Here is a 14036-nt window from a genome sequence, read left to right as displayed (position 1 = left end):
ACCCGCCTCGGCCTCCAAAAGTGCTGGGATTACAAGTGTAAGCCACTGTGCCCTGCTAGTTTTTCTAATTAATTATTAATCTGTCTCCTCCACTAGGCCATGAGCCCTAGAAGGAGATTGTCTTGAGAGGGTATCCCCTGTGCCTGGTACATGCATGCATGTCATGATTTATGTTGATGAATGAATGGTGGATGGATCCTCTGAGGCTCCAGAAATAGGGGTGAGAGGCCAGCCAGGTGTAGCATGAAGGGCTGGACAAGAAGGGAGAGGCCTTCTGGTATAGAATGGGAAGGAGGCTGCACCCCGCTCCCTGAAGGTGTCTATGAGTTCACATGGACCAGGAATGGAGTTTGGTGACCCTGGATGTAGACAGCTGTGGTGATGGAGGCCAAAGTTTTGGCCTGCTGTGGGGGTTACACCCACCTCCCCATCTCCACATGATGACATCCTAGCATTTATGAGGCAGCTCTGCTCACCTGGCCCAGGGACTGTGGTCCCCAACTTCAATGCATCTGAAGTGTTGCCCAGGGAGCATTTTAGAAAAGCAGATTTACTGGCCTCATCCCTTGAAGGCTGATTCTGTAGGTCTGGGGTGGGCGGGGGGACTGTAGGTTTTGCCAAAGGGTCAGTATAAATCTGGCATGCAAGTAAAGGATCGCCATTCCTAAGGCAAGCAGGTGACACTGTCAGTAAATTTAGGTGAAGCTTTTTCTGACCCGCCTCTATAACGGAGGGTTGGTTGGGCTCTGGTTTGGATACAGACAGAATGTCAGGGACGACACCTGCTTCTCACTTGGAACTTGGGCTAAACTTCTCAGGAAACTGTCATTCCTCTCCTGCAACCCATCTCACCCCCTTTCACCTACCACTAGCAGAGCGACTTGGGAGGAGCTTGAGCCAGCTAAAACCTATAGGAAGCACATCCCCAGAGACCTGGCTTTTCCAGCCTCTCATCTCTTCCCTTCACAGCCCTATGGTTAAGAAATGTCCCGCCAAGCGCTTTTGGATTTGAGCTTTGCTGGAACTTTGCTTGTGTCTTGAGACTTTTGAGTGCACAGCAGTTCTGAATACCAGCCTTCATAGTCTATTCTCCGAACTCAAGAATGCAAAACTCTTCTCCTTTTGAATTTTTTTCTTTTCTTTCTTTGGCTTTTAAAGGAAACAATACATTTGCTAGAAAAACCTCAAAAAAATAATGATTATATACAAAATGGTTATCTGAATGTGGATTCTGTACTGCAGCAAAAGCAACCAAGCTCCAGAACTCCATTTGCCCTTCCTCAGTATCAGGTGCATCATGCCGCTGCTGAAAGTGCAGGTGAAGGCCACCCACACCAGGATGGAGGAGTAGCCATTGCTGCCTTCTTTGGTCAGGTAATAGAATTCCATGTTTCTCTCGTGAATGTCTTCATACCTGTCTGTATAAATGGAGGCTGTATTCATGACACACAGACACGACATTAGCTAGATGATGGAGGTTAGGACAAACCTCTCTCCCTGATTCAGGCTGAAGAGCTGGAGCATGAAGATGAAGAAGGCAATGCAGCAGAGAATGGTGGAGAGGATCACGGTGGCCTGGACAGCCTGGAGCATGGAGTACTTTTTAAATGTGTCATTGATTACTGTATAATTCATGTTGTTGGTACACAATCTCCAGACATCTGCAAAAAACTCATCTCCTACCCACCAGGCATTGTTGATGGTGGCGATGCACCCGCAAGGCTGCAGAGTTGATGTGGAAGGCGATGATGAAAGCAAAAAGCACCAACATTTTCACAGGGCAGGGGAGGCAAGTGGTCATGTTTAAAGCCCAGAGCAGGATGTGCCGGTTCTGATGGCTGCGTTGGCTGCTGGATGGATGGACAGGCTGGGATGTGAAGTGAGGCCACCCGGCTGTTTTGAAGCTCTCTCCTGACTTACTTTTAATTTGGTTATTTATTTATTTTTTTACAAAACATACTCATAAATGGATATTACATAGATATCTTTATATATCTGTATGTATTTGCATATGTTTATCTAGCTACATATATCTGTTAATAAATCTTTAAAGCATGCAAAGGAATCTGAAATTTTCTTTGAGTATTGCAGGCTATCTTAAATTCACAGACCTTAACTTTCCTTTTTTTTTTTCTTTCTTTCTTTTTTTTTTTTTTTTTTTGAGACGGAATCTCCCCTGTTACCCAGGCTGGAGTGCAGTGGCATGATCTCCGCTCACTGCAATCCCCACCTCCCAGATTCAAGTGATTCTCCTGCCTCAGTCTCTCAAGTAGCTGGGACTACAGATGCCCACCACCGTGCCCGGCTACTTTTGTATTTTAGTAGAGACAGGGTTTCACCATATTGGCCAGACTGGTCTTAAACCTCTGACCTTGTGATCCGCCCACCTCAGCCAACCAAAGTGCTGGGATTGCAGGTGTGAGTCATCGCACCCGGCTGCTGATTTTGTATTTTAGTAGAGACGGGGTTTCACCATCTTGGCCAGGATGGTCTGAATCTCTTGACCTCATGATCCATCCACCTCGGCCTTTCAAAGTGCCGAGATTACAGGCGTGAGCCACCACACCTGGCTTAGACCTTGGCTTTTCTACCACTATCCAATAAGTCACTTCTTCAGCCAACCTAACTAATTACCAGATTGTATTCCAATGTCACATGTTCAAAATACAGAGCTCCTGAAAAGATGTAACCTTTCAATGGAATTAGTATTTTCAAGCCTGGGTTTGGGCCTTTAATTTAAAGCTAGTTTATCTCGGTTCCTGTGTTAATCAGAAAGAAAAGAAACAGTTTCGACTTGGCGTTGAATGTCACTTGAGGTTTTAGTAAATTTCTTGCTCACAGATTGGAGCAACAAAAAAGTATTTTCTTTTTGTATGTATGTATGTATGTATATATTTATTTATTTATGAGACAGAGTCTTGCTCTCTTGCCCAGGCTAAAGTGCAGTGGCACGATCTTGGCTCACTGCAACTCCTGCCTCCTGGGTTCAAACGATTCTCGTGCCTCAGCCTACTGAGTAGCTGGGATTACAGGCACCCACCATACCCAGCTAATTTTTGTATTTTTAGTAGACACAATATTTCACCATGTTTACCAGGCTGGTCTCGAACTCCTGACCTCAAGTGATTTGCCAGTCTCGGCCTCCCAAAGTGCTGAAATTACAGGTATGAGCCACCACATCCGAACAAACAAATACTTTCTTTAAACACATTAAGTGCAGCAAAATTTATGTCAGAGTATTCTTCCATTTGTTTACTCTTGTGGATATACTTTAAAGAACTAATAAGATTTTACAGGTATGGAAGTTTATTTTTATATTACTATCAGTAAAAATACCTATTAAAACTTTGAAATGTTATATCTTTATTCTGTATACATATTGAAATAATGACAGATAGACCTGGATATAAAAATACTGTCATGCTCAGGGTCAGGTTCCATCCCCAGCTGAGAGCCGAGGGGAGTGGGTGGATGTGGGGCAGGGAGCTGGAGGAACACTCGAGAGACAGCAGGTAAATGAGACATGGCTTTATTCAGCAGCTCCTTCATAGGGTCAGTGTTACATTTATACACTATACAAAAAATAGTGGCTGCGAGCCAGGTGGGGAGCTTCTCTATGTTATGTCTGTATGGCTATGATTATAGAAAACATGGAACTGTGTGCCTGTGCCACAAACCCGTTTAGTCATCCAGAACGTTTACCTTGGCATATCCCTGCTGCCCTATGCCTGGTTGGCTGCAGTACAGTCATATTTCTTACACTCCACCCCCCTAGGCCAAGAGGATCCTCTTTGGTGGTGATTCACACAGAAAGCAACAACCTACTACTAATGTTCCTGTTATGCTACCCGTGATTATGAAAGCCCAACATAAGCCAGAGCCCAGAGACACCCACCATCTCTGCAGGGGTTCATCAGTAAGGTGTTCAATTGTCTTAATCCCCTGTGACATCCATTGTAAAGTTGTCATTATGTTCCAGTGGCTGTCAGGGATAAATGTACAACATTGTGTCCCTACAAGGGCACAAGTGCTACCTTGGGCAACTGTGACTATGTCTAAGGCCATCTGGTTTTGCAACACCACCTTCCTGATTGGATCAACTTCATCAGTTAACAAAAAGGGGTATAACTCAGGTATAACTCAGCACCTGAGCTGTGTCCTCCACAAAGGCTGCAACCTGCTTTTCTACAGTAATGGCACCTGGTCCAGGGATAGTTGTTGCTAAGGGATAGAACCACCTGGGGGCCCACTGCACTCACAAAAAGCAGGATGCAGTGCCTCCCAGTTATACGGATGACTAGGCAATGTGGGAAGAACAGTGGCAGGCACATAGGGCCACCCCCACGTACAACATCCAGTTCAACTGACTGGCAGATATGGCCACCCTGTGTCCCCACACAACCATAAACTCCCAGGGGTCACAAAGTCCATGGGGGCCCAGCCGTGGTAAGGGCACTTGTTCTACCACATCCTTGGTTTGGTGACAAGTATTATGTTTGGACAAATCTCAGCAGGCAACTATCTCACAGTGTCTTTACCCCAGTGCTGCTCTGTGCATCGTGGAACCTGAACTAGGGGCACCATGTGTTTTCCCATTAGCCAGTCTCATCCATTATGGATGCTATGAGTCAGCCAGGGGACAGGCTGGCCATGGGTTCTGAGACATCCCCTGTCCAAAGCCTTCCATGTTGCATCCCACCGATTGTCCGTGGGACCCCAAGCCTCTAGCCATGTCTAGTTCCGTATAGAAGCTAGATGCATGTGCCAGGGCAAGTTGTCTGCAGCTGCTGATGGAAGGGCAGTGCAGATCTAACAGTTGGAGACATTGGTCACCTTGGTGTAGGTGTGGGCCCATTTCATGATGCTGTTTGAGCATGCCAACCTATGACTGGAACGACAAAGCAGGCACAGGTACTAACAGGGGCAAATCACATTCCTTAGGCAAAATACAGGCTAACTTTTTATCTCTGGATAACAATGCAGCCACTGAGGGCTTCTGCCCTGGGCAATGGTACCACATCTTACCTGCTCTGCATGGTTCTTTCGGATCCTCTACCTCTGCTAAAGTTACAGGAGAGCTCATGATAGCCACATGGACAGTACATATGTCTCCCGGAGGAGGGTGCCTTCTCTGGCCATTCAACTGTGGATGGTCTATCACGGAGGCCACACATTAAATACCCAAAAAGTAAAAGATTCGTCATACTGCAGACCCTCCCTCCAGGGGGCTGCAATAGCCAACCATCTGTAATGAGGAGCTTGGAGGGTCCGTGGCTAACACCAGGGTTTTGTTTGTTTGTTTGTTTCCCTACCTTTGGGGGCACTGGGGGAGGCAGTAACAGATTGCTAATCATTCCTGTATTTAGTTGGAGAAGGTCATCCTTCCTTTTATAGATTTGGCCACGTAGCCTGGCCCTATGTGGTTTGGTAACTAACTAGATAATTCTGTAACTTTTAGGTAGTTAACCACAAAGTGAAGCTTTAATAAACTGCCCAGCTATTACTGCAGATTGCCATAGGTGTTACCTCCTTGGTGATCACTATTTACACTTCTCTGAGTTTAATTTATTAGCCACTTTGTCCATACTTGGTATTAAACCAGTGTCAGTACTAGGCTGGACTGCACCAGTAATCCAGGCAGCAGTAGTACCTCAGGATGCCCTTCCTACTGGTGAAGGCTCAGGATCTAGGGGTGCCTTAAGCCCCCTGGCCTTATCTTGTATTAGGACTACAGGTCCCAAGACTTCTTGAAACTCTGCTGCTAAGGGACTTGTACTCAGTGTACTCTGCTGCCCCAAGTAGGCACCCCACTTCACTAAAGTGGATGTTTGTGCCATCCCAGTCCATGGGGGGTCGTCATTACCCATGAATGCACCCAGCCATGCTTTCGGGTAAGTCATCTGCACGACGATTGTAGCCCATCCTGCCATGCTTTTATGAGCCTGAAGGGCAGCATAGGCAGTTGCTAACTGCTTCTTTATTAATGGATAATGGAGCTCAGCTCCCTTCCATAACTAGAGCCAAAAGCCTATTGGCATACTCAGGCACTCCGTGTGCCACTTTAGGCCTCAACTTCAACTATCTGTGGTCACATGCACATTTAGTTCAAATGGGCATCCCTGACTAACTACCAGTAGGGCTTGTTCCTGCTGAATAGCCTTCTTGGCTACTAGGAAAGGCTGTCTCAGCTGCATCGTCCCAATTCCCAGGCTAGAAGGGCATTGCCACTTACAAATTTGTAAGAAAATCAGAGGTTAACATAACATTATCAACAAGATTATGGTACATGTTGGGGCTACACAATAGCCCTGCAGCAACACTGTGAAAGTCCATTGACACTCTCCCATGAAGTCAAACTGTTCCTGGCTCTCTGGAGCAATGTTAATTGAGAAGAAAGCATTAGCCAAATCCTCCACACAGTGGCAGCATCCACTTTTTTGTCAAGTGGCCTATCAAGTCCGTGATAGAAGGTACAGCTGCATGCAGAGGTGGTGTTACTTTAATTCAGTTTGCTTTATTCAGTTTCTGATAATCCACTATCTTCGCCAAGCCTCATCAGGTTTTCTGACTGGCCATACTGAGGAATTGTAGGCGATATGGGTTCCATGCATTATTTGCACCTTCTCTAACTTCTTAATAGTCTCAGTTATCTCTGTATGCACCCCTGGCAAATGGTATTGACATGTGGAGGTAACCCATCAGGGTTTCGGCAGAACTTGGGCCTGGTTGTGTATATGTCCACACAGTCCCAGTTTTACTACACTGACTTGAAGTCTGAATTCTCTGGCCATGGTGTGCAAGTCCAGATCATTCAAAATGTCCACCCCCAGAATATATTCAGATATAAGTGAAATGTACATTGTGTACAGGCAGGGAGCCAAGTTGCCAATGCTACGATGCAAAGACACAGGTTTCACTTTCACTGACGGGCCTCCATAACCATCAATAAGTTCAGTTTTGCCTGGAAAGTTACCCAGGTTCCCATAAACAAGACTGCAGTCTGCACCAGTATCTACCAGTGCTAAGATCTGCGGTACATTTGTGGGGGACTAGTGTATTGCTAGTTCCACATGCTGTCTTCAGTCATCCAGTTCCCCGCCTCATCCCTGTGCCAAGCACCTCTGCCAGTTCCCTAATTAATTAAACAGGAAAGGTCCTATGTCTTTGCTTATCTGCAAATAGTCCTTGAGTTAAATTGTCCAGGTGGGGCTGGGTTGAGCAACAGTATTTTGCCCCCTCTTAAGCATTTTCCAGAATTGCTGCTCTGGGGACAATAGCCTCCACAGAGATCCAGCACAAGATCCCTCAAGTGGGACATAAAGCATTCATCATCTGACCCCAGGTATTCAGATTAAACATAGCCTGCCACATACGTGTCTCCCAGAGTACCTGCACCAACTCAGTTTATGATTGCCATTTACTTACAATTTCTAGTGTCTCCCCAGCATCATTCCAAACAGTTCATACGGCTGCAATCAGCCACTTGATTAACGTGTGGTCACTTTGCCCTTGTGCCAACCATCCACACAGCTGCAGCCGCTGATGAAGAGAGAGGTGAGTTGTGAGAGAAGCCAGCTTATCTATCTTGGAGGTGGAGCAAGAAATGCTCTCATCCCCCTCATCCCAAAGATGGAGTAACCGGGCTGGGAGGGGCTCCCATAGATGCTGCTTGCATTGCTTACCTGACTCCCACAACTCAATGAGGGTATAAGCACTACAAGAGGTGTGTTCTGCCACTGTGAGGGGTCCAGGGGCTCTTTCCTAGGGTCCCACTGGCTGCTCACGTTCTACCTTCTGTCAGATCACAGGACAACCTCGCAGCAGAGGAGCCTCCTCCTCCTCCTCAGCATCAGACCCAGCAGGAGTGTGTGGCCTGGAGGATGGGCTCAAGGTTGCACTGACATCTGTTTCCAACTCCTGCTCCAGGCTATTTATCTGAACATCTAAGTGCCCTGATTTCACCTGAAGGTCCTTCACCTCCAGGTTTTGCTCCAAGCTGTGCATTTGGGCCTCCGGGTGCTCAACTTGTGTCTGAAGGTCCTTTACCTGCACAGTGTCCCAAAGGGACTGAGCATGTACTTCATGTAGTGCAGTCAGAAATGCCCATCCGACTGCTGGCGAAGGTGCATTTCTTCTTGGTGCTGTGAACTTCCAGCTGCTTCAGTGCCTTCTCCACACTTGCAGAAGAACTGTCTACTGGCTCTCACATTTCCACTGTGGCCCATCCAAGCAGCACCTCTGCCACGGGTACCAGAGCCCATGCTGCAGCCATATAGCCAACATGGCAGCCTCAGGGGCTGAAGGCCCACTCACTTCATGCTGCCAATGACTACACCAAATGTCATGCTCAGGGGCAGGTTGAGGGGAGGGGTGGGCATGGGGCAGGGAGCTGGAAGAACACTCGAGAGACAGCAGGTAAATGAGACATGTCTTTATTCAGCAGCCCCTTCACAGGATCAGCGTTATATTTATACACTACACAAAACAACTGTGGTTGAGAGCCAGGCGGGGAGCTTCTCTATGTTATGTCTACATGGCTACGATTATACAAGACTGTGCATCTGTGCCACAAACCTGCTGAATCATCCAGGCTGTTTACCTCAACCTATGCCTGCTTGGTTACAGCACAGCCATGTTTCTTACATATACATAAGTACATAAATAAACATATACCTATAGGATTATATGAGTTTATCTATGTAAATAATTGTATATGCAAAAGATGTTCATCAAGAGACATTGTCAACTTCCCAGTCTATCTTAGAAACACAGATGAAGACTTGCTTCTTACCTGTATAGCTCCATACCATCTCACACTGAAAGATAGCCCTGAGCTGTGCTAAGGAAACTAGTGAATGAAGATGTGCTCGTGAATGAAGATGACTTCTGATGTAGATTTTTTCTGATCTGTTTTACTAGACATATGCACAAATGGACATTAAATAGCCATACTCATGGGGTCCACATTGTGTGTGTGTGTGTGTATATATATATATATTTTCCCTTACTTATCTTACATCAATATATACGTATGTAGAAAAATGATTACAAAGTAAGTATGGTCAGAGGTTATATTCATTTTTCTCAGGCCATTTGAATGCAATCAACCAATTAGTTCAGTGATGATTTATTCAATTCAAGCTACTCACCACATCATGTTTTAAAAATAAATGTGAAAATGTTTTTTGTTACCTGGCACATGGAAGTTTTTCATACTGGGTCTCATTAAGCCAGCACAAAGTGGTTCTATACATCCAGCTAGAAACATCTAGAAATGCTCTACATAAGTCACCTAGCTTTCCTCATAAAGAAGCTTTGACCTAGCCAATAAGAATTACCGGTGGCACTTCAGTGAATGTTCACTACTTCCTGATTAAAATGTGGTCAGGTACCATGTACCATATATTTGCTTTCAGTTTCACAATCTAACTTCTAAAATGTGACCTAAACTTTCTCTCTCTTACACAAAAACCCTACTTCAGCCTCAGAGATAATAAGACAAAAGTGTACTTTTATGTCACACATGCGCTGGAAAAAACAAAAACAGCCCCTGTCTTGACTGAAGCCATAATGAGAAATAATAAGTATTCTCAAATTGAGGTGAGGACCTTTGGACTGGGGGTGGTTCATCTCTGTCCCTATGTACAAGATAAAGCAAAATGTCATACTGGAAATGGCAATGAATGACATTTTCATCTCTCAGAAGTGAACAACAAAGACCATTGCTTTCTTTGTATATGATAAATGTAGCAGAATATTTGCAAGACTATATCTTTATTTTTGTACTCTTGTAGATACACTTTATAAGCCAAGAAAGTTTATACTTGTATGTAAGTTTCTTCCATTCCTGTTAGTATCAATACCTATCAATACTTTCACTTTCTATAAATTTATACTGTATATAGATACAAAGATGAATACATCTGTATACAGACATACATAGGCAGATACATAAACACTCACAGAATTATATAAATATCTCTATGTAATTATTTATATATACAAAAAATTGTACTCCAAAAGACATTTTCAATCTCATAGCATATTCTAAGAAGGCATATGTAGAATTCTCTTCTCTTTCGCTCAGTAGAATGCCATAATGGAGCATAGTTATAAAATGTTTTTGTATAAACATAAGCAATGCTTCATCTTTAGGGTCAAGAACTGGGAAGTAAGCTGACAGTAAACGCATGTAATACTCTCTATCCACATTAGAATTTAAGAACACTTATTTTCTTCTTGTTGTATCCATGCGCCACTCACATCTACCTTCCCGGGCTTGCCTTGATGAATACTTAGTCACCACGTACATAATTGGCTGATTGAATCCACGTGAACGAAGTAAATGTGCTGGTTGAAATCATCTGGGCTGAGCTAATTGGCTGATTGGAATCACCTGGGCCGAGGTAGTTTACTGATTGGAAATACATTGACTGAGCTAATTTGCTGATTGTATTCACCTATCCTGAGGGGGCTGTGTAGGACTGATTTACTTACATTTTGGGACTGGTTTACTCATATTTGATTTAGTTATATTTACTTATATTTTGGGACTTTTTTTACAAGATGAACTCATAGATAGGCTATGCATGGATATGTTTATATAACCCCATGTGTTTGAATATATTTATCTATCTACATATCTTATATCTGTATATAACAAAGAAATAATAACAAACAATATTAAAGATCAAATAAATACGTGGGAGTGAACAATAATAAAAAATAATATCACAATTAAGATATCTCTCTTTCCATTTGTCACATTCAGGCTGCAGTGTGACCAAAAATAAATGAGAACGTCAACTTCAGCATGGAAAAAGCATAGGAGAATAGAGAGAGAAAAGAACAATGAAGGAAAACAACAGCAAGTCACGCTAAATAGTGTGGAAATAAACTGAAATTGGGGTTAGAAAAACAGGAAGAGGGTCGGAGTATTCTCAGGTACTTGGGTGGCCCAATTGGAAAGACCACCCAGGTGAGACCAGGGAGATCAAGGCCACAGTGAATCATAATCGCATCTTTCTGGTGGACATGAATGATCCTGACACCAATGACAGCCACCTGAATGACCTTAGACATGGGAAGGCAAGAAACTTCTGTCCAACCTCAGACATAGCAAGGTGACAGCCATCTGGTCGACCTTAGACATGGGAAGGTGAGAGCCATCTGGTTGATCTTAGGCATGCAAACTGGGGACTCTTTCTAATGCTTCTGGTCAAGATGGGAAGATCTCCTAGGCAAGGCTGGAAAGATCAAGACTGCAGTGAATCACGATCCTATCTCTCTGTTGGACTTGAACAGTACTGCCACCAGCGTGAGCCATTTGGTTGATCTTAGACATGAAAAGGGAAGAGCCATTTGTTCACCTCAGACGCGGCAAGGTGAGAGCCCTCTTATCGACCTTAGACATGGCAAGGCAAGAACCTTGACATAACCTCAGACATAACAAGGTCAATCTCAGACATAACAAGGGAAGAGCCATCTGGTTGACCTCAGACATGGTAAGATGAGAGCCATCTTGTTTACCTCAGGCATGGCAAGGGAAGAACCACCTGGCTGACTTCAGACAGGGGAAGGTGAGAACCATCTTGTCGACCTTAGACATGGCAAGCTGGTGGCTAAGTCCAACACTTCCAGCAACATCTTTCTCAAAATTGATAAAAAAGAGTAAATATATAACAATAAAAGTGATATAATAGCAAACAATATTAAAGACCAATACATAAATAAGTAGGAGTGAAAAATGGTAAAAGGTAATTAATATTAAAATTAAGAACTCGTCTCTCTCTCTCTCTCTCTCATTCTTTTTCTCTCTCTGTCTTTCTCTCTCTTATCTTATTTGTCAAACCCAGGTTGAAGTGTGACAAAATATAAACCAAAAGGTCAACTTTACTTTGCAGGAAGGAGCATATAAGAATATAGAGAGAAAAGAACAGGAAGAAAAACAACAGCAATTCACCTTAAGTATTGTGGAAACAAACTGAAATTGGTGTTAGAGAAAATACAGAGGAAGAAGGTCTGAGTAGTCCCAGGTAGTCGGGAGGCCAATATAGGAAGATCACCTGGGTGAGACTGGGAAGATCAAGGAAGCGGTGTATCTGCTGGACCTGAAGACTACTGACCCTGGTGCGAGCCATCTGGTCCACCTTAGACATGGCAATGCAAGAGCCATATCATCGACCTTTGACATGGCAAGGTGAGAGACGCAAGGTCCAGTTTAGACATGGCAAGGCGACAGCCATCTGGTTGACATCACATATGGCAAGGTGAAAGCCATCTGGTTGACCTTAGACATGGCAAGGGAAGAGACATCTGGTCCACCTAAGACATAGCAAGGCAAGAGGCATATGGTCAATATTAGACAAGGCAAGCTAGTGGCTAGATCCAACTCTCGCAGCTGACATCTGTCTCAAAATAAATTTAAAAAAAAAAACAGTAAATATATAACAATAACAAATAATAACAAACAGTAGTAAAAACCAAATAAATAAGTAGGAGTGAACAATAATAAAAGGTCTTTCTCTCTCTCTGTCTCTCTCTCTCTCTCTGTCAAAACCAGGGTGAACTGTGCCAAAAAATAAACAAAATGGTCAACTTCACATGCAGGAAGGAGCACATGAGAATACAGAGAGAAAAGAAGGAAGCTGCAAAACAACAAGAAGTCATTCTAAGTATTGTGGAAACAAACTGAAATTGGGCTTAGAAAAAAAAAAAAGGAAGAAGGTTCATGTCGTCCCAGGTACTCGGGAGTCTCAGATGGGAAGATCGCCTCAGTGAGACCCTAAAGATCTAGGCCACAGTGAATCATGATTGCACCCCTCTGCTGGACCTGAACAGTATTGCGCTGGAGTGAGCCATCTAGTCACCTTAAATATGGTGAGGTGAGAGCCATCTCATTGTCCTTAGACATGGCAAGGTGAGAGTCATCTAGTCAAGCTCATACATGGCAAGGTGAAAGCAGTATGATCAACCTCAGACATGGTAACATAGGAGCCATTTTGTCAACCTGAGACAGGGGAAGGCAAGAACAACCTGGTCAACCTGAGAAATAGCAATGTGAGGGTCATCTGATAGACCTCAGACATGGCAAAAGGAGAGCCATCTGGTCTTCCTTAGACATGGCAATGTAAGAGCCATCTGGTCATCCTCACACATGGCAAGGCAACAGCCATCTCGTGGACCTTAGACATGGAAAGATGAGAGCCATCTGGTCAACTTCACACATGGCCAGGTGAGAGCCTTCTGGTCAACCACAGACATGGCAAGAGGAGAACCATCTGGTCAACCTCAGATGTGAAAAGGTGAGAGCCATTTGGTCAACCTCAGACATGTCAGAGAGGCATCTGGTTGGCCTCATATATGGAAAGGTGAGAGCCATCTAGTCAGCCTCAGGAATGGCAAGGCAAGAACCATCTGGTTGACATCAAACATGAGAAGATGAGAGCCATATTGTCCACCTTAGAAATGGCAAGGCAAGAGCCATCTGGTATACCTGAAACATGGCAAGGTGAAAACCATGTAGTCAACCTCAAACATGGCAAGGTGAGAGGCATCAGGAAGACCTCAGACATGGTAATGCAAAAGCCGTCTTGTCGACCTTAGACATGACATGGCAAGAGCCATCTTGAACACTGCAGACATGGCAAAGTGAGAGCCATTATGTCGACCTAAAGCATAGGAGGTAAGAGCCATCTGGCTGACCTTAGACATGGCAAGGCGAGAGCCATCTGGCTGACCTTAATCATGTAAAGCTGGTGGCTAAGTCCAAGGCTTGTGGCCAACAACTGTATCAAAATAAATAAACCAACAGTAAGTATGTAACAATATCAAACAAATAACAACAATGTTAAAGATGAAATAATTAAGTGGGAGTGAACAATAATAAAAGGTAATTAATATCACAATTAAGAACTTCTCTGTATGTGTGTGTTTGTTACAACCAGTGTGAATTGTGACAAAAAATAAACCAAAGGTCAACTTCAGCGTGTAGGAAGGAGCATATGAGAATAGAGAGAGAAAAAACAAAGAAAAAT

General features: G+C 44.0%; 1 pseudogene; it reads right to left on the bottom strand.

Annotated features, from left to right (window-relative positions):
- Window positions 1-1144: 1144 nt before the first annotated feature.
- LOC108543504 (epithelial membrane protein 2 pseudogene) lies at window positions 1145-1954 on the bottom strand (annotated as a pseudogene).
- Between the last annotated feature and the right edge of the window lie 12082 nt (window positions 1955-14036).

The sequence above is a fragment of the Rhinopithecus bieti genome, unplaced genomic scaffold, assembly GCF_001698545.2.
Source record: "Rhinopithecus bieti isolate Rb0 unplaced genomic scaffold, ASM169854v2 scaffold_24982, whole genome shotgun sequence".
NCBI lineage: Eukaryota > Metazoa > Chordata > Mammalia > Primates > Cercopithecidae > Rhinopithecus > Rhinopithecus bieti.
Note: the sequence above shows the minus strand (reverse complement) of the source record. Positions and strands in the feature narration are given on the sequence as shown.